General features: G+C 34.4%; 3 pseudogenes across 1 annotated transcript; 1 reads left to right on the forward strand and 2 right to left on the reverse strand.

The window, feature by feature from the left end:
• The first annotated feature begins 403 nt into the window (after positions 1-403).
• Positions 404-886, forward strand: LOC143565638 (secreted RxLR effector protein 161 pseudogene; annotated as a pseudogene).
• Positions 887-8,453: 7,567 nt separating this feature from the next.
• On the reverse strand, positions 8,454-11,520 carry LOC143565629 (receptor-like protein EIX2; annotated as a pseudogene). Its single transcript, XR_013141106.1, has 2 exons — positions 8,886-11,520; positions 8,454-8,643 (listed from the first exon to the last, which is right to left on the reverse strand). The product of XR_013141106.1 is annotated as a receptor-like protein EIX2 (transcript).
• A 10,301-nt stretch (positions 11,521-21,821) lies between these two features.
• Positions 21,822-24,588, reverse strand: LOC143565639 (receptor-like protein EIX2; annotated as a pseudogene).
• Between the last annotated feature and the right edge of the window lie 1,799 nt (positions 24,589-26,387).

Genomic DNA, 26,387 nt, shown 5'->3' on the forward strand with positions numbered 1-26,387 from the left:
TTCCGGTTTAGCAAGGGTAGTGAGGAGTGATTTGGCGAACGATAATATAAGGTTGGTTTGCTCAAGTTGAGCAGCTTGGGCATCGACAAAGGCAGTGATGAAGGCATCCAATTTGGTGGGAGGCATGCTTAAATTAATTAACACTAAATGGTTTTTTAATAAGGATAAATATAAATATACAAATATAGATATTGATGGAGGCATCCAATTTGGTGGGAGGCAGTGTTGTAAAGAGATAAATACAAATATACAAATCAACCATTTCTCACTTTGGTGGGATAGAATGTAAACAAAAAAAAGGATCTTTTTGGTACTTGGTAGTTGGTAGGATAACATGAGAATCAAAATAAAAGATATAATAACCGTTGGTTCAACGAGGCATGCTTAAATTAATTAACACTAAATGAAGGAGTGCAACGTAGAAGATACTCCTATGAGTTCAACTGAAAAACTGATGCTAGAGGATGCTTCTGATAAAGCAAATGAGTTAATGTATAGAAGTCTAGTTGGTGGGCAAATATACTTGACTTATACTCGGCCAAATTTAACTTGTGCAGTTAGTGTTGTCTCAAGGTTTATGCAGACTCCCTCAAAGATGCATTTATGTGCAGCCAAAAGAATTCTAAAGTATGTTGCAGCAACAAAAAACAATGGAATATGGTATGATAAACGGGCCAACATTAAGTTAATTGGGTTCTCTGACAGTGATTGGGCCAGTTTTGTAGATGACAGAAAAAGCGTCTCAGCCTATGCTTTCTCACTTGGAAGTGGAGTTGTCAGTTGGAGTTCAAAGAAGCAGTCGACGGTGGCTTTATCAAATACTGAAGCAGAATATCTCAGCCACAACAACTACCTGTCAAGCAATATGGCTGAGGAGGGTGCTTGAAGATATGGGTCTTAGTCAATCGAATGCTACTACTATCTATTGTGATAATATGTCAGCAATTAACCTCAGCAAAAATCCAGTCATGCACAGTAGATCCAAACATATTGAGCTTAAACATCATTTTGTTAGAGAAATGATTGCACAAGAACTGGTGGTACTTGATCACTGCAACACAAACGAGCAACTAGCTGACATGTTAACAAAGGCTCTTGCTAGAGAAAAATTTGTCTACTTCAGGCATATGCTCGGTGTCATGGAGTTTGAATCAAGAGGGGGTGTTGAAGGATGATCCTAAACTCCACATGTAGTACATGGGTTTCTTATGCACATGCATTTTTATTATTTAATTTTGTTATTTAAGTTTGTTTGAATTATTCCTTTGTTTTAAACGTTGTAACTTACCTAGTCTTCAGGAGGTTAGTTGCTAGGTTGTTATCTCTTGTTATTTAAGGGATCCTTTAGATCTCAAGAATGTACGTTCTATTTTTCTCATTCATTAATAAGAAAGAAATGCTGCCTTTCTTGATCTTTATTCATCTCAAAAGCCAACATATTCCTCATAATCTATTACACGGTAATAAAATAAAAAATATAATAACAGTTGGCCACTCACTTTCACTTCCAAGTTCCAACACATTCAAAAGATTCCAAGTCTTTCACAATCTGGTTGTTTACCTGTTTTTTCAGCAGTTGGTGGGGCCACACACATACTTGTAGTTATTGGTGGACTTTGACTTATGGGTTATTTTGCAGTCAACACTGGTTGGCTGCAAAATTATTAAGAGTTGACTGAATTTTTAATATCAAATATTTTACTTCAATATATTTATAAAATCATGTTTTTATGTTTTGATATCACAAATGACCATGGAGGCCATGTTTGATTGATATCCTGACTATCTGCATATGCAGCAAGCAATAACATGAAAACATGTAACATTGCTGGTAAATATCGTCAAGTACACGATAACCAAGATGATATAAACAATGAAAGTACTTTCCTCAGTACGAATCAATGTCCAGTTTGCAGTTCATGCTAAGAAAAGTTAAAAAAAAACGAATCGGCATACAAAGTTTGTTCTGTATAATGAAGTCAACTTTCTAAACAACCCTCTTTAATATGGAAACTAAAAAAAGCCATCAAACTGTTGGATCAGGCCCACTTCACACACACAAACACACACTCAAACTCACGATTTTGTTTAAGTGAATATACAGAAAAAAAATGAAAAGCTAATTACTCAATTGTTCAGCTTGCCCCACACGTGCACATCCATTTTACTCGGTCAAGCTACACCAATTTTGCAACAACCTAATTGACCCGTTACCCGACTTTGACTCAATCAAGATTATACCCAACACAAACTAGCTTAAACAGGTTAACGGGTCATCCCGTTAGTTTTTAACATAACCATGACCCCACCTCTTTGTTAAACAGGTTAAACCTGTCAACGTACTTGAAACTTGATTATATTCGTGCTGTGTTTTATGTTGTATCATGAATTGCCACCCTAAGTTATACCTTGGACATAAAAGATACAAGTCCTGATGCATAGTGCACTTACATCGCTTATGCTAATAGAAAATACATAATTACTTATTTAATGGTCACTAATGACCATCATGTTCACCAACATATTCATCATGACCATCATGTTCACCAACATGATAATATGTTGAACTGTTTCCTTTGCAGCTCCTTGATACTTGTGGCCCACATAGTCCCCGTTCCCTTCATAGATATATGAATCTGCAAGAGTCTGTATCCGACCATACAACATGTTCATTGACAAATCTAAAGATTCCATTTGACTTAGGTTTCCTATCGTCATTGGAATCAGTCCTTTCAGTTGGTTTCTTGAAAGATTCAAGCTCTTCAATCCTACAAGGTTCATCAAAGCATCTGGAATTTCACCTGTAATGTTGTTGCTAGAGAGATCTAAGGATGTGAGAAACCTTATTGTCATGGTGTACACCAGCTGAACTCCCTTCATGGAAGCCACAATGTTTTTCTATATAGTATCAAGTATATGAAGAACAAATCGTCCACTTAAATTACTGAAGCAACGAGGAATCGTCCCACTTATATTATTTTGTGCCAAGTTTAAAAGTTGAAGAGCACTGAGTTGACAAAGTTGCAGTGGAATCTTACCCGTAAACTTATTTGATTCGAGGTTCAAGATTCTAAGGCTTGATAGGTTTTCTCCAATCCAGAAAGGGATACTACCCTCTAAAAAATTATTCCCTATATCCATTGTAACCAACCATGTCAAGTTCTTAATAGATAGCGGAAGATACCCTTCAAATCTATTGTTGTGCAAGTGCAATGACTCGAGTTTGGTAAGAGAACCCAATGAACTTGGAACAGAACCAGTTATGGTGTTGTTTGAAAGATCCAACGCTTGCAACCAAATCAGATTCCCTAAACACCCAGGAAGCCGTCCGGTAAACCTATTTTGTGATAAATCCAAAACCTGAATCGAAGGTGCCCTGCACAAACGTACTGGAATGCTTCCAGTGAAACGGTTGTTTGAGAGATTATCAACTTCCAGACTTGGATTCACTGTTCTATCCGTTTGAGCAACATGTCCAGACAGCAAGTTATTTGAGAGATCCAGAATCCTCACATTATTTGGAAATGTAATTAGTGGTCCCTCAAATTTGTTCGAGTTCATCTTCAAGGTACTAATCTTGTTATTGGAACCAAACCGTGGTAGTTTGCCACCAATCTTGTTATTGGACAAATCCAAGTAATCAATATGATTCAAGATTTTCTCAAACCACTCAGGTATCGTATCTCTAAAACTTGAGTTAGAAAGATCTAATCTCTGAATATTTGTCTGTGTTTGAAGCCAATTCGGGAAGTGGGGTCCAATGTTGCAGGAACCTGCCTCAAATGTCTGCAGCTGGAAAGGGGGGATCCACTGAGAGCTGAAATTCAAAGAAAAAGAACTCCACGACAACTCTAAATGAATTAGATTCTTTAGCTTTGTGAAGTGAGCTTCAGAAAGAACCCCAACCAATGAATTGTAGGAGAGATCTAGACTCTTGAGCTTTGAAAGTTGTGAAAGACTCTCAGGGATTGTATCTCTAACACTCGAGTTAGAAAGATCTAACCACTGCAGATTTGTCCAACGTTGCAGGAACCAGCCTTCAATGTCTGCAGCTGGAAGGGAGGAATCCATTTAGTGCCGAAATTCAATGCTAACGAATTCCGTGAAAACTCTAAATGAAGTAGATTCTTTAACTTTGTGAAGTGAGTTTCAGAAAGGGCCCCAACCAATGAATTGTAGGAGAGATCTGAAAGTTGCCCAAGACTCATGGGAATGCTCCCACTCAAATAGTTATAATTAAGATATAGGGCTTCTAACCTCAAGATTTGTCCAAGGCTTGAAGGAATATGTCCAGAAAACATGTTCCATGAAAGGTCTAGATGAACAAGGCTGCTTAGATTACATAACAGATTTGGAATCGAAGTTTTAAAGGAGTTGCCTGAGAGGTCGATGGAAGTAAGAGCGTTGAAACTTCCAACAAATTCAGGAACTTTACCATGGATTTGGTTTCTATGAAGGTTTAGATGCATGAGGCCAGAAAGGTTTGATAACCATGAAGGAATGGTGGAATTGATGCCATTTAAAGAGAGGTCGAGTGAACTAAGAGACGTGAAATTGGCGAATTTAATGGTAGGGATATATTTGAGATTTGACCATGCGAGGTTTAATGTAAGCAAAGAAGGGAGCATGTTAACTGGATGGAGCCAATCAGTATGGTTACCAATGGTTATACCTGATAAATCCAAGTACGTTAATGACGATAGCGAAGACACCCATCCCAAATCATCGATGATTGGCACTTGTGAGAATTTAATATAAGTGAATGCTCTATGCTGATCATCATAATATGGAAAACAGTTTCTAAAATCAAGATATTGTAACCTTGAGAGATTTCCTAGATGATGAGGCACTTTTCTAGAAAAACCTGAGCGTGAAAAATTAAGGTATTCCAAGTGTTTAAACGATCCTAAGAATTCAGGAATGTTTCCTAATAAATTGTTCATGCTCATGTCCAAATAACGCAAATGCTTCAAATTCTGTAACGAAGGATTTAACTCACCTTCCAGCCACTTTTTGTGATTGTATGTAATAGTTTCCTCCGAAGACACTGATGATCGAAGATCAAGTTTGACAACATGACCATTTCGACTATCACACCGACTCCATGCCATTCACAACATTCTAATCTAGTCCATGTTGACAGAAGATGATTTGAGTTTGTAAGGGCTTGTTTGAATAGAAGGGATTCTCTCTCTGTTTGGATCCATGTAACATTTGAAGAAGTGGTAATGACAAATGGCTGGAAGAAGAGGAAGGTTAAAATGACAAGAAAACTGGTTTCCATTGTTGGAAGTAAGATAAATTTCAAAGTCATAAGCAGGGAGGAGAATGTATAACAACGTATTAAAGAATCTTTTTATTTTTAAATTAAAAACAATACTTTGGTTTAGACTTGTCCACAAGTCCTTTTAGCAGTTGGTGGCCAAACCCATACTTTTTTATCCAATCGTCAACTTTGCTTGGCTGCAGGTTTTTTGCATGGAAACTTTCATATCAGTTGCTAAGACTAAGATTATCAACAACCCAACCCAACCCAACCCAACCCTACCCAACTCAACCCAACTTTTTAATAAAAAACTAATTTATCTCTTTTTCACATACACAACCCAACCTAACCCATTTTTTCACTTTTATTCACAACCCAACTAAACCCGATTATTTTAATACGTAATACATAAATATTATTTATGTTTTAATTTATTATATAAAATCTATTAAATTAAAAAAACTATCAAGACTAATACTCCATGAATTAGTCGCAAGCCATGTATTAGTCACAGGTCCATGAATATATGTTAGAATGAGCAGATGATATCATATTATTTTTATCTTACACATACATAAAACACATAAATTGAAAAATCAAATATCTTACACATACATAACTTGATAATTAAACATCTTACACGCTAATTAAAAATAAACTAAAGATAAAACATACAATAGATAATATTGAACATACATAATTTACATATAATAATATTAAAAAACAGATGTTTTTAAAAATGCTCCGTTTTAATAAATTTTATATAGAAATGCTCATAAAAATAAACTAAACAAAATTGTATTTTAAAAAATTTAAAATAAGTTAAATTTTATAAATGATTAAAAGAAAATCAAATTGTATATAAAAGAAATTGTGTAAAAGAAAAGAAGAAAAAAAGGAATATTTAAATGCATGGGGTCATGTACTCATGACCTAGGTTGTGAGCATGGCTGTGCTGTGGAATTAATTTGCTTTAATCTATTTTTTTAATTGTCAAATAGTGTAACAATCTATTGTGAGGTTGTTGATAAAGTTAGTCTAAAAGTTAAAATTTAGATCGAGTAATATCTTACTATAATTTTTTTTTTGGCTTACTAAAAACTATTTGTAAAAGTGATAATTGTTAATTCATAATCTATCTATTCCTCATAATCTATAGCACAACAAGGCCAATTTCCTTTATTAATTCATTTTTAATATGAGAATCAGCATAACAGATATAAAAACAGTTGCTTTCATGAGGCATGCCAGCTTGAATTAATTAACGAATACGGATTTTTTTTTATATAAAGCACAGAGTCACAAGCATGGGTGGTGGAAGTAAATAACATCTCTCTTTTTTTTTTAATTTTTTTTTTAAAACGACAAGAAAACTGGTGCTCATTCTGGAGTACGATAAAGTTCAGTCTCACATGCCGGAGAGGAGGATGTATAGCAGCATAGTATAGAATCTTTTTGTATATATAATTCTGATTTTCTTTTTAAAAAATTAAAAGGATACTTTGGTTTAACATGATAATTTGGAGGTATGAAAGTACCCAATCCATGCAGCCAGATGCAAGAAATCTAGAAAACAATAAAACATTTATAGTAGTTAACTTCATGATTTAAATAGTCTAAGAAAATATGAATTATAATCGATCATGTACTAAATGAAAATGAAGCATCCCATACAAGATGAATAGTAATTAGACACACTAGTTTGAAATACAACACAAAAATAAACCGGAATTAAAGTTAACCCACAACAAAATTCATCATTTAGACTTCATTTATATAAATTGACTAAAGAGGCCTATATCTTTATGGCTAAAGTCCATTGGGCCTTCTCTCCATCAGACGTTTTATGCCTTCCTTGTTGGTGATTTATTTTATATTCCCAAAAATTTATCTAATACATGTTAAAGTACTTTTTTATTTGCTTCAAAATGGCCTCCAATTTTGTTATTTAAGGTGTAATACGGTCATATTCTAAAATTGTTATAGTGTTGGATTTAGAGACTTTAATTAGGTTGTTTTCTTACAACATGGAAAGGCGAGGGGTATAATGTGACAAGTTAGAAACTTGGTCGTTAGCTGGTGTAGGGGTGGTTATAAGCTCGTTAACGGCTACTACACTTCTTGCGATTTCATTCATCATTTTAGTTCTCTTTCATAATTTTACAGATCTCGTTACTAGGCTTTCGGTTGTTTTCTATGTTTGTACGATTCATTTGCGCATTGAACAGAAGAAATCAAATCTAGATTAATAAAGAGGGAAAATCTTTGCTTCTAGAGTGCAAAATCACAATAACATGGAACATTGGAACATAATAAAAATTTATAACTCCCCTCGTTTGTGACTGCCACCAACGGTCATTTGATTGATGGTCATCGTTTAGTTATCTTTCCATCTGCTCTCTTTTTACCTCGTTTCTCTTACTTTTTGAAAGGTTTGAGGGTGCTCACCAGTCACCACCTGTTTGACGAAATGTTTGAACCAATTTGGTGCTTGATGATATGCTTCGTAATCTGTTTAATACCTTTGATGTATGTTTTTGCATAAAGCTGTTCTTAAGATGTATTGGTGGTTATTACTAGATGTTTGCTGTTGTATTGAGCTGCTTTGTGGTCTGCCTATTTTTAAGGTCCTACTAAACAGCTTTAAGCGCTTCTTACTCACAAATATCCATTTATATATAACAGGAATTGGTCACGGGTCAGTGAATTTTAATTTTCTTATATATAACAGGTAGTTGCATTAGTTCTTTGTACTCTCAATTCGTGAATTCTGAATCAATTTGATATTGGGCCCGAAACAACATTGATTTATTATGCTGCCATGTCACCACATTTGATATCTATAACTTTACTGGTTATCAATTCAATTGCTGTAGAAATAACAGTTAAATGCTTGATTATCATAACATTTTGCATATAAAATTTTCACAGTTTTCTGTCAAAACATGGAAGATTTGCCACTCGCCCACTCATTATGAAATCCAAGTACTTGTCACCATCTCTATGTACTCCTTGAAATCTAGATTATCATAGAAATATTTGTGTACAATTTTGTGAGTTTGTAAAAGATTGTGGTTTGAATATATTTATAAATGTGTGAAAAACTATAAAAACAAAAAAAAAACTTTTATTTTTATAATTATTAAGGTATTTTATTTATGAATATGCAACCGAAAATCTGTCATGAAAAAAAAAATACTGAGATTTTATGATAATAATAAAAACCAATAACGTCTTAGTTACATAAACATAAACGGTGAATCAATTACAAGAAAGGCTATATATATAACATCATATTTTATTTATCTTATCTGAGAGCATAGCGATGACGGGAGAAAACCGAAGGTAAGCATGTCTTCTCTTCTCTCAAGAGCAAACTGCAAAAACTTGTATCAATACTTTTTGTTATTATCTCATCTCTGTAGTTCAGGAATTTATTTATGTATATATTTATTATTATTATTATCTCATCTTTGTAGTTCAGGAATTTATTTATTTATTTATTATTATTATTATTATTATTATTATTATTATTATTATTATTATTATTATTATTATTATTATTATCTCATAGCTGTCAGTCATGTAAAAGATGGTGTTTGTGAATACACGAATGTACCTGATAATTAGAAAAGCTTCCTCCATAGCTGAGCAAGAGTCAACAGAATTTGTACATTTAGCCAACCGTAAACATTTGCAAGAAACTTGAAGTAAGACAATCTCCAAGCCCTGATGAAGTACAAGCTACCAATCAGTCCCATGAATCCTGCAACGAAACCCGATCCCATGCCACTATATAACCACGTGCCTTCATCATAATCTTGACCATCATCTTCAGCAACTTGATTATCTGATAAATTGTTTCCTTTGCAGCTCCTTGGTACTGGTGGCCCGCATAGTCCTTCGTTCCCTTCATAAGTAGATGGGTCTATAAGAGTCTGGAGTTGATTTCCAACCGGGATTCGACCAGATAAGTGGTTAAACGATAGGTTCAAGTAGCTCGAAAGTTCAAGGTAGCAAGACTTTGAGGAATCTGACCAGACAACATGTTCATCGATAAATCTAAAGATTCCATTTGAGTAAGATTTCCAATCGTCATTGGAATGTGTCCTGTGAGTTGGTTTCTTGAAAGATTTAAGTTCTTCAATCTCACAAGTTTCATCAAAACTTCTGGAATTTCTCCTGTAATGCTGTTGCTTGAGAGGTCTAAGGTTCTGAGAAAATGTATCGTCTTGGTGTACACCAGCTGAATTCCCTTCATGGAAGCCAAAATATTTTATTCATACTTATAAGTGAGAACACTGCCAGACCAATTATCTTGATCGGAGACCATACCACTTAAATTCTCGAAGCAACGAGGAATTGTCCCTGTTATGTTATTATGTGCCAAACTTAAATATCGAAGATCGTTGAGTTGACAAAGTTGTAGAGGAATCTTGCCTCTAAACTCATTCGAGTGGAGATCCAAATATCTAAGAGTGGATAGCTTTTAACCAATCCATAAAGGGATACTTCCATTGAACAAATTGTTTCCTAAATCCAAAGTGATCAATTTAGTCATGTTTTGTAACGACATTGGGATATGCCCCTCCAGTTTGTTGTTTTGCAAGTGCAACGATTCTAAAAGTTTTAGAGAACCCAATGAACTTGGAACAGCACCAGTTATGTTATTATTTGCAACATCTAGCACTCCCAATTTAATCAAGCTCACTAAGCATCCTGGAAGCCTTCCTGAAAAATAATTTTGTGATAAATCCAAAACCTGGATGCTAGGAACCATGCATAAGTGTTCGGGAAAGCTTCCCGTGAAATGGTTTTTTGAGAGGTTAATAATACTCAGATTTTTGTTTGATGTTTCATCTATTGGAGGAACATGTCCCGAAAGTAAGTTATCTGATAGATCCAGGTGAAATATAGAAGACATGATGCTATTAAACCATGCTGGTATTTCATCTCTAATACCTGAGTTAGAAAGATCTAACACCTGGAGATTTGTTTGAGTTTGAAGCCAATTCGGGATGTGAGGTCCAATGTTTAAGGAACGTGCATAAAATTTATGTAGTTGGAACGGAGGAATCCATAGAGAGCTTATATTAAATGCTAGTGAATTGCCAGACAACACCAAACGATTTAGATTCTTTAGCTTGGTAAAGTAACTTTCAGAGAGAACTTCAGCCAGTTTGTTATCGGAGAGATCAAGATTTAGATCTTCTAGTCTCGAGAGTAGTCCAATACATGTAGGAATAGGACCAGAAAACATGCTTCCCAAAAGGTTCAGATAAACGAGACTGCTCAAATTACAAAACAGATCTGGCATTAAGATATCAAAGGAATTTGCTGAGAGGTCGATGGAAGCAAGTGAGTTAAACATTCCAAAAAAATCAGGAATTTCTCCATGAAAGTAGTTGCCAAAAAGGTTTAGTTGCATGAGACCAGTAAGGTTTGAAAACCATATAGGAATGTTGGAATCAATGTCATTGAAAGATAGATCGAGCGAAATAACAGACGTGAAATTGACGAATTTAATGGTAGGGAAAGTGATATCACGATGCCATGTTTAGTGTAAGCAAAGAAGGGAGCATGTTAACAGAATGAAACCAATCAATATGTTCAACGGTTATTCCTGACAAATCCAAGTACCTTAATGATGCTAGTGAAGACACCCATCCCAAATCATCCAATATAAGTATATAAACTGTAGCATAATCCACTTTTCCATCATAAAAACTCCTAAGATCAAGAAATTGTAATCTTGAGAGATTTCCTAGATGATGAGGAACTATTCCGTGTTCAAAACCTGAGAATGATAAATTAAGGTATTCCAACCTTTGAAAGGATCCTAAGAATTCAGGAATGTTTCCTGAGAAATTGTTCATGCTCAGGTCCAAGTAACGTAAATGCTTCAAATTTTGTAACGAGTGGCTCAACTCACCTTCAAGGCATCTATATATTCGCAGCTTTGCAGATGCTCCTGATATTTGCATTTGAAAAGATTCTGTTGATCGAAGATCAAGTTTCACGGCATGACCATTCCGGCTGTCACACCCAACACCTTGCCATTCACAACACTCCACTCCATTCCATGATGAAAGAAGATTATATTTGTCTGTGAGGCTTTGTTTGATTGCAAGAAGGGATTGTCTCTCCCTTAGAGTACATGTAACATTTGAAGAAGTCATAAGCATGGTGGTGTTGCTCAAGCATAATCTTTGTACGAACAGGAGAGCAAATATGACAAGAAATTTGGTTGCCATTATGGAGCAATTATTAAAAATAATAACTAAATAAATAATATAAAAAGGAAATAGCCGGTTATTTCAATTCTAACGTGTAGGAATTTTAATATAAAAAGAAATTTGGTGGCCACCTCAACTTTCTGCTGCAGTTTTTTGCACCTCAACTTTCTTATCAGTTTCCTTTTATATCCTTTTCCAATAAAAAGATATTATTAACTTTTTCAGCTTACCGGAATTTGTTTTCAAAAGGAATTTTAAAATTCAAAAATCATATAATTCCACAAATTCATTAAATTCATACAGTCATACTTGTTTGTATATTTTAGACAAAATTAATAACAATCTATATATATATATTAGAGATTAATCTAAACCTGATAGTATTATTAGTTGTTGTGTTGTTAATAGTTTACAAACACACCCTATTTATAAACATACCAATCCTAGATCAATATCAATCCTTATTGGACTAAACTAGGACAAAAAAACTCAAAAACCCTAGGTTTGTAAGTATGACAATTAACTGCGTAATCACACAAGATTGTTAGGCCCTATATTGTTTTTTAGTCATTTGTATTATATTTCAATCATGTCACGATATATTTTATTAGCTTTCGGTTTCATTTATATGTAAATTTAGGCCCGAGGCCTTGTATACAAAAGCCCATTGGGCCGTGAATAATAGAATTGGGCTTGGCATGGCTTCACTTATAAAAAAGCATGCACATGCTAAGCTAACATTTTGGAAATCTTATCCACTCCTTACTACCAACTCTCTCTACTCCGTCTCTCTCTTTCTTTCTTTCTCGACAATAACCGAACATCAAACAAAATCCGAGATCTAGTGATTTTCGCAAGCTCGGTGTGAGATTGATCCAAAAACACGTTGTCTGATCCCGTTATAAGGACATACAATTGGTATAAGAGTTTTCGGCTCTACTAGTTGTGGTTCTTTGGTCACAACCTTGGATTTAGGTCTTGTTTGAATGTTTGTGAGGTTTGTTTTAGTACAACAAAGTGTGTTCGAGTGTTACAAATGGGTTTCGGGCTAAGAAAGTGTGTTTGCTAGCTTGAAAATCTGTTATAAGTTGTGTTTGAGTATGTTATAGTGTTCTTCTTGTTTCTCAACTAGGTTAAAGTTCCAAAATTGCGTAAAGGTGTGTTTGTTTGGAGATCCGTGCGTAAAAGTTGGGTTCAATGCCTTTCTGTAAGGCTAAAAATGTGATTTATGATATCAAAATACTAAGCCTGTTAAATACGATCAACTTAATAACTAAAGTGGGCGGGAAACCTAGATATAATTTGTACTTGAACATGATGAGACGAGAGCTTCGGTGCGCGCGTTTAGATTCAACGGGGAAAAGGCTTCTAGAATATTACTGTTTGCTATAAATATATCATATTCTATCTTTGTATGTGTGTGTTTCCAAAGGTGTAAATCACCCACCCAAGGGGAGCTCACCTTGGGTGGGGTCGGTTCGTAATCGCATCTAAATTTCACCCTAGGTTATTATCTCGTCTATATGGTGTTTGGAAATACAAGAATGTACATGTTCATTAGAAAAACTTAAATGACATTCGTCATTTTCAAAACCCGACCCGTTTTAAATTTGTTATACTTTGGATCCTTTAAAAGAATGCCCGTCATGTTATAATCATGCCCCATTTGTTGTGTTGTTTTAATATTTTTAACGGTGTTTAATTCGTTATTTTCTGCTTGAAACCAACCCAAACCAAAGTACAAGGACCATTTTTGCCAAAAAACCAAACTTTTCCAAACATCTAAATCAGATTTTATTTAATTAATTTATTTAACTTGTATTAAAAATCAACCAACCACATTGAATGCAAAAGTGGTTCTAAGATGGTTTAATGCCTAACCATCTATGCAAACTTATCCCCTACTTCTTGCATATAAACTTATCCCTTTCTCTCTAATTTTTTGGATTTTTGGAAGCAAATTAAAGTGTTCTTGCCTAAGTTGACTTTAAAAGTCAAATAGAACATTTTTTTTGCTTTTCAATCCGATTTAAGTAATGTTTTGGGATGTTTTCAGTTTGTTTATGTTATACTACTTTGTTTCTTTGTTTTCCCTTCTTCAACTACAGTTGAATTAGATGTTTATGTCATCCTAAGGCAAATTTGCATGAAAGGGCTATTTTAGTCTATTTCAACATTTTTATTTGTTTAAGCTTACTGTTTTGTTTAAGATCTGAGTTTTCTAAGTCTTATATTAGTGGGAATATCTCATAGAATAGTAACCCACTTTCAAAAGTGTTCCAATTAGGTCACTCATGCATATTTTTTTCAAATCGGGTCACTAAATCTTCAAATCGAGTCTCACCGATTTTTTTATTTGTGAAGAAAGAAATGGAGGGTAAGATGTGGGGGTCGGAATTTGCAATATATGTAGTTATATTTTAAAAAAAATAAAAAAACGTTAATTATATTAAAATTCAAAAATAAAAAATATAATCAACGTCGCCACTCAACGTCAACATAAAAAAAAGATAAAAACATTTCCTATATGAAACAAAAAATAAAAACGTTAAAAAAAGCATGTTAAAACATTTAATTTAATAAAATATGAAAGTTGAGTGACATAATTGGAACACTTTTTAAAGTTGAGTGACCTAATTGGAACACTTTTGAAACTTGGTTACTATTCTATAAAATTGCCCAACCTCGATCTCATACCGAGTCACGGAACGAACCGAAACCGAACTCCTGTTTTAACTCTTTATCTAAATGATTTAAAACAAGTTGCATGTAAGATTCAAATGTCTAATTTTTATATTTACTTTTTGTATTTGTTGTTGTGATATGGATTTGTTGGAACCAAACTTGGTCATATACCAAGTCTTGAACCTATTGAACCACACAAACCGAACTAAACCGAGCTCACTCGCTTAAAACACACTAGTTGTGTTTCAGGCCACCTAATCTCATATTTTTCTTTAAGATTTTAATATAAACTGATTTATAAATTCTTTCTTAACCCATATACTCCGGTAAGGGTGACCGTAGAGCCAGCTCAAGAGCCTGTTGTTGCTCCCTCTGCCAAGAATGCTACAATGAAGTCAATGAAGTGTATCAAATATTATAGCGTGAGCAGAATGGCGAGTTTGAGATGGAGGTTGAAGTTGTACCATGATGATTCTCCAATCCTCTATGCACGGTGACACAAGGATAGCAGAAGGTAGGCTATTCGACGTGCAAATGGTGATCTGACATATCTTTCCTATGGAGATATGCACACCCTGTCCACTCCTGACATGAATTACTTCAGAAGGATGGTGGGTGGAGGAGAAGTGGAAGACACCTTACAAGGATGGTTCAAACTGTTCCTAAGGCATGAAACATGAATGGAGGAAAGACTACCCAACATTCCCGTTGAATCCGAGGAGATCATTCAAGACAAAGAAGTCAATCCCATCACCAGCAAGAAGACAAAGGGATGGAGATACAAGATGCCTAAAGATCATGGAGAATCCATCATGCACGGCATGCCCTTTGAAGACGACCTTCTTTATGACTTCATCTCATGGGAGTTTGACAACGAGAAATGGGAGGTGATACTTCATTGTCACAGCATGCATCACCTCTGCTTTTTCGATGAGCACGAGCTATCAGAATTTGGAAAGGAAGATCTACTTAAGCTTTATAGATCTCCTTTGTGCACGGTTGAATATGTGCGTAGGGATTGCACCAACGCTATCGTCGGAAAATTCAACAAGTTTGTTCGTTTTCTTGTTGAAAAACAACCATTTGATCACGGCGAAGTGTTTGAGTACGAGTCCGAGTCCGCTGAAGACATGAGCTAACAAAACAAATACTAAAGACTAGATGGAGGTTGTTAGACCCATTTTGTGTTTAGTCTTTCGTATTTGATTATACGTTGTCATTTATGTATGTTAGCTAGTTGGACTTTGTTTATTTGCATGTTTGGGCCAAGGCCATGTATGATGGAGCCCATTGGGCTGTAAATAATGAAATCATAGTGTATGAGCACACACACTATATATAGTACGTGTATCTCATGCACAACCAACCTTTTGTCAAATCTCTGGTCTTATCCATAGTTTAAACTCTCTCATCTCTTTCCTCACAGAAATAAACATTACAAACAAGATTCGAGATCTCGGTTTCTCACTAGTGATTTTCGCTAGCTAGTGTTGAGAATGATCCAAGTAGACTAGTGTTATGTTGTTAGATCCGTCCAAGGGACCTACACCAACAGAGTGATTTTGGGTCTTTTGTGAAGGGACATCCGTTTCCGGTGGTAGCGTTTTGTTGAAGAACTTGCGAGTTGAACCAACCAGGTTTTCTTTTATATAAAACTTTTTTTTTCTTTCAGTTGAGTTGTGTTCAAAACTTTCTAGATTTTTTATTTATGTGTTCTTCCTCTTATTTTCAAAAAAATTAAAAAGTTTAAATCTTTTGTGAATTATTAATCATGGTATGACGTTTTCGCTCCGCCACATTATTTTGCTGCGGTGTGTATGGGGTGGAGTAATATTAAGTTCAGTCTCACAAGCAGAGGAGGAAAATCTATGGCATATCATAAAATGAGATGGAAGTGCGGGATTGACGGGTGCATAGGTAATACCTCTGAGTGCCCATTCCCCTCTAATGCCAATATTAAAAATTTACAATTCTTTTATAACTAAGCGTATAATAGTATTTCCCGTATTTTCTGAATTATAACGTACAGTTTGGTTTAGACTCGTGTCCTCAAGACTTCAACAGTAGAGAGCCATTAATAAAAGTCCTTCAAGCACACTACTTGTAGATACTTTTGCCGAGTTTTTTACCAAAAAGGGTGAGGGGGGAAAAGTATTTACCAAAATGGATGAATTGAAGTATTTATCAAAATAGGTTTTTCTTTATAAACTTATCTTTTCTCACTCTTAATCTTTTATAATAAAATAATTCTTATTAAAAAATTCTATCCAAAAAGCAAAATATAAAATATGAAAAAGAAATAATAGAACTTATATTTTGTTTTTCATTTCGTTCAATAAAAATAGTAAAAAACGTTTTTGGAAACAGTTTCTTGTGTTCATATTTTTTGTATTTACTTTTTTTTTTTTAAATAAAAACCGATTGAAAACGATGTTTTTTTTATTTTTATTCTATTTTTTTAATTACTCTATTATGGCTATATCTTCAAGTTGTTTTCTTATACAAGAGTATTTAAAAATGGAGTTTGATTTAATATCGATATTGGTATCAATATTATTTAGTCGGACATGATTCGGTTTGCCAGAAATATAATTATACACAACAAAAACCACAAAAACAAATGTCGATACCGGTGTTGGTACCGATCTTCAGTCAAAATTGGTCGGTTTATGCAAGTGCCAATAAAGTACCGACTACTAACATTCGTATAGCTTATGATATAAAAAGTACTTTAGTTTGAATACAAAATTGTATTTGACTACGTTTAAATCCTAAACGCTGAGAAAAAAACATTAAACAAAACCGTGTATTCTACTCTTTTTTTAAACATATTTTTGTATCATAAAACAACTCAAAAATCTGTATTTCTTTTTTCAAGCATACAACAGTTGTATTATCATTTACAAATGTGTTGTATCCTAATATATATGAAAAAAAACCTCGAAGAAAAACAATAAAAGAAAAAAAAACAATAACAAAAATGAAAAACCAAAAAAATAAAATAAAATTATGAACATAAGTGTTTTATATTAATCCGTTAAATAAATAAACATATGAATTTAAGAAAAAAATTTCCAAAAACGTGCTTTAATTATTTTTGTTTTAAATGAAATAAAATATAAAAATTAAAGTTTTATTATTTTTAACTTATTATTTTATCTATGTTTTTATATGAAAACTTTTAATATAAATTATTTTACTCAATAGGGATAGGAGTGAGAAAATATAAGTTTACAAAGAAAAATATATTTTGATAAATACTTTTTAAATCACCCATTTTAAGAAACTTCTTCATCTATTTTGATAAAAACTCTACTTTTGCCAAAGATGTTGCTTGACTGAAGTTTTACCACTGTCAAATGCCAATGCTTTAATAAAAACTTAAAAATTGTTAAGATGAACAATTTAAAATTTCGAATCATATAAATTCCGACGTTAAAAATGTACATTTTAGGCATAGGATCCTCCCACACTACCTATGATCCTCACGCACCAATTTTTTTTTCTTATACGGCTCGTATAGAGCTATACGGTCGTATAGCACCTGAATCCAGTTTGTGTATGATGTTGTCGGCCATCGTTTATTGTGCCTAGTATAGGCCTATACGGTCGTATAGACATTTTTTTGATATATTATCTGAGATATTTTTTTAGCAGTTTTAAACGTTCTCCTTTTCGACCCTTTCATGTGTTGTTTCACTTATATAGAATTATGTTTTATATTGAAAAGTTGAATGATATGATATTTTAGAATATAATAAATTGTCTTTTAATATTTACATAGCACGTTTGGCTAAGTAATTTGTAGTTGTACCTTAACAACATTCGTTTAAGATTATATTATGTTACACTTTATAATAGTCCATACATAATAATCAATCAGTGATTAAGCAAACAAGAAATTTGGCCAGATAACCATACATTAAAATAAATCATCATAAAAATCTTTCATGTTTTAAGCTTAGAGAACTGAAAATATGTCTATACGTGTCGTATAGCACTATACGGCTCGTTTATGCGTTTTTCGGCAGCAATTAACAGTGGTCAAAATTGCAGTCTAAATTTTTCTGCAAATGTTTTCTATACAGTCGTATAACCCTATACGACTGTATAGGTTTTTATGGTTTGTCAGGGAGCAATACGATCATTTAATGCCTATACGGCTCGTATAAGTCTATACGGTCATATAGGCTAAAAAAACTTTTTTTGTCTATTTGTCAGTCATTTGTATCTTATACGGCCGCATAAGCCTATACCGAATTGTATAGACATGTAGGGGTGGTGTATGAGGATAATATCCCATATTTTAACAAAATTTTGAACCATTAATTGCTTTATATTGGAGATCGTGTAGGAACTATTGATGCGTGATTGTAACATCCTACTTTTGATTATAATAAATAAATGAAATTTCGTTTATTCTATAAAGTGTCGTGTGTCGGTTTAGATAAATAAACTACATGAGGATGGGCTTAGACTTTAAAAGATGGAATGGGCCTTAGGTCCATGGGCTTAAGGGAGTATAAATACCCCTTAAACCCTAAACCTTTCCATTTTTATCTCTACACCATAGCCTACACCATCAAAAACACACACAAACACTATCCTATAACCCGAGCCAAGATCTGAAGATAAGAACCCGAGCTTGTTGGTGCTAGATCATCGTGACGAACCAAAGCAATATCTAAGACCAGCTCGTGTTCGTAGTTCGACTCGTTTAAGGTACGTTTATAACGAGAACTTGTTCATTAGGTTCGGATTCGTTTAGAAAAGCCATAGATCTGTTTGAGTTTGATAAAAATGAATCCAAAGCAACAAGTCCTACTGAAATTGATTAACATTTGATATGTTAATTGTTAACCTAAAAGAACCCGTATATAGATGCAAAAATCGCGCCCTTTAAACGTGAACATTTGGCCGATTTGAGGATTGGGGTTTGTTAGCGCTTTGATTACGAGTTCATGGATACCAAAATCGTGATGTTTCGTTAAGAAACGAAGGTTTAATTGCAGATCTAAATATGTTGACTGTATGGTGTTCTTACTGTATGGTGTTCTTGGTGATTTTGACTTTGACCTTTGAGACAAAGTCTGGATAAGATGATGCAATTCGTTATGATTAGATAACGAATTAGTTCACCATTCGTTATGTTCGGATAACGAATCAAGTGATTCGTTATTTACTCATTCGCTATGTTCAAATAACGAACTAAGCTGTGTTCTGATGACGAATTAGGTAACGAATCAGGTGATTCATTACTCATCAATTCGCTAAGTTCCAATAATGAATTAGACCACGAATTAAGTCATGTTCAGATAACGAATTAGAATGACTAACCAGATGACGAATTAAGCTAATGAATCAGGACAACGAAGCAAATGACGAATTAGACCGTGATTAGTTAACGAATCGGGCCTAATTCGTTATAGCAAATGGGTTAGCGAATTAGAAAAATAAATTAAAATCTTAATGGAAAAATGTGTTTTGATAGTTAATGAAAATAAAATTTTTCCAAGCAGCCAGGGGCTCTACCCTTGGACCTCGCCAGGGGCTGCCGCCCCTAGAACCCTGCTGCCAGGGGCACTGCCCCCGGACCCGTTCGTTGTGGGTTATATTAAGATAGAAATACGATATGAGTAGTAATAGTTAATTGATACATGTAAATATTATACAGTTAGATGTGCACAGCTCAAGAAAGGGATTACGATTAACGGTGAACGTATCCACATTCAGGTGAGTTTCTAGCCCCATTTCTTTGTTATGTTTTCGGGGCTGTGTGCATACTCGATATGATAGTTAATACACTTATCTTAAATGGTAAGTGTATGCCATGTATGACTTATATGTTAATTATTTATATCTTGAATGTGAACGAAAGCTTGTCGGTACGTGAACGATCTTCGGATATTGCACGTATTTACAAGGGAGGTATGTATGTAATGGATGAATGTGTATGATAGCTATATGTACAATATATGAATGTGTATGAATGAGTAAAGAATGTATGTGTATGTTATGAGTATTTAAAGACCAAATGTACGAAGATGAAGAAGTAAGAGATCAGACCCTAATAATATCTGAGATAGAGAAGAAAGGGATCAGGCCCTAATAATATCTGAGATAGAGAAGTAAAGAGGGATTAGACCCTACTAACATCTGAGATAGACAAGAAAGGGATCCGACCCTAATAATATCTGAGATAGACAAAGTAAAGAAGGATCAGACCCTAATAATATCTGAGATAGAAAAGAAAGGGATCAGACCCTAATAAAATATGAGATAGAAAAGAAAGGGATCGGACCCTAATAATATCTGAGATAGAATTGACAGTAAATATAAAGTATGAAAGTAATCAAGTATGTATGTATGTATGAAAGTATGAAATGAAAGTAAAATAGTAAGTAATTATCATGTATCTTCGGATGCATGATTGTAAGTAAGTGAATGTATTGCATGATGTATGATTAACTAGAATTCACTCAGCGTAGCTGACTTTTAGTATGCACGCAGGTGAGTAGAATGAGACAGCTAGCTTGAGCGGGGACACATGGCACGAGAATAAGAGTCTGGCATCTGAAGACGCAAGTTGTCTTATGTTTAACGTTTTAATAGTGAAAGACAAGGAATGTTTTAAGACATGTTTATGATTTGATATGTAATATTTTATGAAAGTTTTATATTCCGCGTAAAGTTTTTATTAACTATGATATTTTGGACTATGTTAATGAGTAAATCCAACGTCCAAGTAGGGCACCGGGGCCTTACAGTGATGAAATTTAGTTGCATCTATATTGTACTCTTTGTTACCATGATCTTAAACCAATATTTTATAATTCAGTTCTCTATTTTTGTTTATGTTTATGCAATATCATTGTGTTTGGTTTTTTAATTCAGCTGATCGAATAAGTTCAGCAGATCACCCTGCATCTCTCATTTGGCTATGGGAATATGATGCACATCGGTGTTTGTGTTTACTCGAACCATTCTTTCTGAAAAAGACTACCCATTTCATATTGTAGTGATCAATTTTTGAAATTCTTTCATGTTTAGCATACATTTGAACAAGCGGTACCGATTTAAAAGAGAAGAAAATGACAAGTTTCATTTGGAGTAGGACAAGTTTCCGTCTCACAAGGGGATGATAAATAAATAAATAAGTAAATAATAATAATAATAATAATAATAATAGTAATAATAAATAGAGCATATCATAAAGTATATTTTTTTAGTACAAAATTAAAAATTACCAGAATTTTCTGAATTAGGCCATCTCTCAAAGTCTTTAAAGCACCAATTGTAGTTAGTGGTGGACTTTGACCTACGTTATTACTTTTGCCACTAACGGAATATTTAAATATAAAGTTTATATTTTTATATCTATATAAAAGTCTGTAACAAAATTTTGAAGCATCAAAGTCGTGTACCAGTTTTGCAAACCGCCATTAATTTAACTACCGGACATGTATCATCCTCCCATATTACTTCTCATTATGGAGTACATTTTTGCGAAGGTGTAGGTCTTAAGAATGAATCTCACAACTAGTTCTTGGATAATATTTATAATGGACATGTACATTTTTGCCAAGGTACAAAGGCAAGCATTTAAATATGTACTGTGATGGTGTACATGATAATTAAAAAAACTTCCTCCTTAGCCGATCAAGATTCAGCAGAATTAGCACATTTAGCCAACCGTAAACATTTGCAAGAATCTTGAAGGAAGACAACCTCTAAGTCCTGATGAAGTACAAGCTACCAACTAGTCCCGTGAATCCTGCAACGAAGCCCCATCCCATGCCACTATAAAACCACAATACTTCATCTTCATCTTCACCAACAAGATTATGTGGTGAATTCTTTCCTTTGCAACTCCTTGATACTGGTGGCCCACATGAATAGAGGGGTCCGCAAGAGTCTGGAGCTGATTTCCAATCGGGATTGCACCAGAAAAGTTGTTGAACGACAGGTTCAAGTAGCTTAGAAAGTTTAAGCTGGTCATCCTTTGAGGAATCTGACCAGACAACATGTTCATTGACAAGTCTAAAGATTCCATTATACTTAGATTTCCAATCGTCAATGGAATGTGTCCTTTCAGTTGGTTTCTTGAAAGATTCAAGTTCTTCAAACCCACAAGGTTCATCAACGCATCTGGAATTTCTCCATTAATGTTATTGCTAGAGAGATCTAAGGATGTGAGAACCTTTATTGTCTTGGTGTATACCAACTCAATTCCCTTCATGGAAGCCAAAATATTTTCTTTGTAGTAATAGATGTAGTAAGCGTAGTTAACATCGCTGGTTACCATACCGCTTAAACTACCGAAGTAATGAGGGATTCTCCCAGTTATATTATTATGTGCCAAGTTCAAATGTTGAAGAACATTGAGTTGGAAAAATTGTAGCGGAATCTTCCCTATAAACTTATTTGACTGGAGATTCAAAATTTCTAAGGCTTGATAGGTTTTCTCCAATCCAAAAAGGGATACCACCATCTAAAAAGTTGTTCCCTATATCCATTGTGACCAACATTGTCAAATTTTGTAAGGATAGTGGAAGATTACCCTCAAATCTGTTGTTGTGCAAGTGTAATGACCTGAGCTCTGTAAGAGAACCCAATGAACTTGGAACAGAACCGCTTATGGTGTTATTTGAAAGATCCAACGCTTCCAAATTAATCAAATTCCCTAAGCACTGTGGAAACCTTCCAGAAAACTGATTTTCTGATAAATCCAAAACCTGAATCCCAGGAGCCTTGCATAAGTGTACCGGAATGCTTCCGTTGAAACGATTTTTTGAAAGATTAACGACTGTCAAACTTGGGTTCATTGTTCCTTTTGTTTGAGGAACACGTCCGGACAGTAAATTATTTGAGAGATCCAAAATTCTCACATTTGACGGAAATGTAGCCAGTAATCCCTCAAATTTGTTCGAGTTCATCTTCAAGGTCCCATCCCATTCAGAGTTACTACTACAAAAATGAAGTCGTGGCAGTTTGCCACTGATCTGGTTATTGGACAAATCCAAGTGAAGAATATGATACAAGATGTTCTCAAACCACTCTGGTATTGTACCTCTAATACTAGAGTTAGAAAGATCTAACCTCTTAAGATTTTTCTGTGTTTGAAGCCAATTTGGGAAGTCGGGTCCGATGTTGCAGGAAATTGCAAAAAAATTCTTCAGTTGGAAGGGAGGAACCCATTGAGAGCTAAAATTCAATGCTAACGAATTCAAGGACAACTCTAAATGAATTAGATTTTTTATCTTTGTGAAGTGAGTTTCAGAAAGAACCCCAACCAATGAATTGTAGGAGAGATCTAGACTTTTGAGCTTTGAAAGTTGCCCAAGACTCATGGGAATGTTCCCACTCAATTGGTTATGATAAAGATTTAGGCCTTCTTGCCTCAAGAGTTGTCCAATGCATGGGGAATAGGACCAAAGAACTTGTTTCCGTTAAGGTCCAGACTAACGAGACTGGTCAAGTTACATAACAGATCAGGCATCAAAGTAGCAAATGGATTGAAAGAGAGGTCAACGGAAGCAAGAACACTGAACATTCCTAGAAAATCAGGAATTTTACCATGAAAGTTGTTATGTTGAAGGTTTAAATGCATGAGGCTAGTAAGGTTTGTTAACCATACAGGAATGCTGGAATTGATGTCATTGATGTGATTCGAAGATAGGTCGAGTGAACTAAGAGACGTGAAATTGGCAAATTTAACGGAAGGGAAATTGATATCGGACCTTGCCAGGTTTAATGTATGCAAAAAAGGGAGCATGTTAAGCGGATGGAACCAATCAGTCTGTTTACCAATGGTTGTCCCTGATAAATCCAAATACTTACGATGATAGCGAAGACAACCATCCCAAATAATTTACGACAGGGGCTGGTAATAGTTTAATACTGATTGGCCGCTGGTAATAATCATAATCTATAAAACAGTTTTTAATATCAAGATATTGTAACCTTGAGAGATTTCCTAGATGGTGAGGAACTATTCCGGAAAAACCTGAGAGTGACAAGTTAAGGTATTCCAACCGTTTAAACGATCCTAAGAATTTAGGAATGTTCTTGTGAAATTGTTTATGCTCAAGTCCAAGTAACGCAAATGCTTCAAATTCTGTAACGAAGGATTTAACTCACCTTCCAGCCATTTTTGTGATTGTATGTAATAGTTTCCAAAGACACTGATGATCGAAGATCAAGTTTGACAACATGACCATTTCGACTATCACACCCGACTCCATGCCATTCACAACACTCTAATCCGCTCCATGTTGACAAAAGATTATGTGAGTTTGTAAGGGCTTGTTTAAATAGAAGAAGGGATTCTCTTTCTGCTTGGATACATGTAAATGTTTGGAAGAAGAGGAAGGTTAAAAAGACAAGAAAACTGGTTGTCATTTTGGAGTAGGATAAAACAGTCTCACAAGCAGGAGACGAAGATGTATAGCGCGCAGGATATCATAAAGTCTTGTTTTATAATGCAAAAATAGAAAGTAAAAACTAAAAAGAATAAAACTTAGCAAAACACTAGTTTATTACAATACTTGGTGTTTTGCACGTGAGTCCCCAAGGCTTTAACAACATACAGTAATTGTCAGTGGCGGAGCCAGAAACATTTTTCTATGGGTTCCGAATTTTCGATGCTTGACTTTTTTTCCGTTGTCAAAGTTTCCGCGCCTGAATGGGTTGGGTCGGGTTGGGATGATCATTCGGTTAGATAAATAAAATGCAATATCTTAACAAAAATATATTGTTAACATTTAATAAAATAAAAGTCATTAAATATAAAGATATTGCATATTTGAAAAATATATTCAATTGCGGCTTTGAAAAAGAACTCATTCTCAATACAACAAATACAAGCATCATTCATATAATTATCACCCAAATGATTATGCAAATCCGTCTTCACATGCTTTATTGAAGATAAACACTTCTCAAACGATATACCAACATGTATTGGCTGTTGGCGATGGTTGAAACCTTGAGGCGAACGACGAAGAAAAAAATTGATCGATCGGTTGTGAGTCGATGGTCGATGTTTTTATTTGTTTATTAACTAAACTTTTTATAATTGATGGGCTCAGATATACTATTTAAAAAAGATAATGGGTTCGCTTGCCGCAAAAGAATGGGTTCACTCATTAATTCAACACTATTGGTTATATATAAAATCGGAAAATGACCGGGTTCGGGTGAACCCGGTGGTGACAGTGTGGCTCCACCACTGGTAATTGTAATGGTGGCTACAAGACATACTTTTGTCGTCAACGCTTGCAAAAGTATACATAATTGGTCATGTTTTGCACGTGAACTTTCCTATATATTAAAATGCCAAGGTTAACTTTTGATTAATTATTATTTGATTATCAATTTTTTTAGCTTACCTACCGATAGTTGTTATTAAAAATTGGCACAGCCAATTTTGTTAGTGGCTATCTTAATGGAAGGTGCGATGATTGTGTCTACGTTATAGGCCTTTTCATTATTTCGAAAACACTTTATCCTAAATTTCAAGCAAGGTTACATATTGAGGAGTCCATTAAACACAAAGTACACTTGTAAAAAGAGAAGTAGGCAGACAGCCACCATGTAACACACAAAGCATGGTCAACGTTACTGTTAGTAAAATTTGCATTAACATACATTTTATTTAAATCATGTTTTCATTTGCATTAACATTATGCAATATGTTGAAACAGAAAATACAAATGATCTAATATATAATATGTAACAGAAAGAACAAATGTGAAAACAATTGAAAAGATACAAAGTTAAAGTTGATAATATTGTCTACCAAACAAAAACAAATTAAAAACCATGGGTAAGTATCTTTAGTTTGATCTTTTTTGGAATGGGTTGGGATATTTTCTTGATGATATTTGTAATGATTGCGTGAATCATGTGCAGTCTCTCCGCATATTGCACGCCATCAGTGCCTTACCCGCGTGGCTTATGGTTTGCTTGTGTTGGGTTTTTTATCCGGTTGTGAATTGAAAAACCATAACTTCAATAGGTTTTAGAGATTCTGATGAAGATGTTGGGTGATAAGGGGGTGTTTGGGTGAGCTTCTAAAACATATTTATTTACTTAATGATTTGTTAAAAAGAAAAAAGTGTTTGACAAAGCTCCTCAAAAAGCTTCAAATTGTAACTTTTCAAAAGTGGTTTTTGCTTTTCAAAAAAACAAATAAGCAA

This window comes from Bidens hawaiensis, unplaced genomic scaffold (genome assembly GCF_021521415.1).
Source record: "Bidens hawaiensis isolate Kalapana, Puna unplaced genomic scaffold, B.hawaiensis_p1.1 tig00022500_1, whole genome shotgun sequence".
Classification (NCBI taxonomy): Eukaryota; Viridiplantae; Streptophyta; class Magnoliopsida; order Asterales; family Asteraceae; genus Bidens; species Bidens hawaiensis.